Here is a 629-nt window from a genome sequence, read left to right on the forward strand (position 1 = left end):
CTGTTGATTTCTGGAACGCAATGGCCAATCAGAGGTGATCAAGTTAGAATCTACTCACCGCAGTGCTGAAATTGCGTGCTCACGAATCCTCTCATTTTAGACACTCTGAAAGATTCATTGTGGATATATTTAGTGTTATAACAGAGCTTTATGAGATCGCGATTAACTGAGATGTCAGATTTTTGTGATAATAAAGGAAGTGTGCTGCTCGCATTCTGCCATGCCAAACCATGCACGCAGCAGCCCATGCTTGCTTTCCGTAAAAAATAACAGTGGATGTGAATGTTGATGCGTAGTCTAAATAACAAATATTTAATCGGTAGTAGTTTATGTTTATGCTGGGATGTTGTGGAGCTTAGGAGATGTTACAGAACCATTTAATGTAAATTTCTTCAATGTACTTAAAACAATCTATATAGATTACTTTTAATGCGGGCGGGAGCGGGACAAAACATGAATGTCGCGGGCGGGAGCAGGACCAGATAAGATATTTTTTTGCGGGAGCGGGCGGGCGCGGGACAGAATCTTGCGGGAACAGGCGGGAGCGGGACTGAGAAATCCGTCCCGCGCAGGTCTCTACTGTACATTATTGTTTCTCCTCTATGCCCCACCTTTACAAAGCTCATCGG

Source organism: Sinocyclocheilus grahami, unplaced genomic scaffold (genome assembly GCF_001515645.1).
Source record: "Sinocyclocheilus grahami isolate Dianchi unplaced genomic scaffold, SAMN03320097.WGS_v1.1 scaffold2730.1, whole genome shotgun sequence".
In the NCBI taxonomy this organism is placed as follows: domain Eukaryota; kingdom Metazoa; phylum Chordata; class Actinopteri; order Cypriniformes; family Cyprinidae; genus Sinocyclocheilus; species Sinocyclocheilus grahami.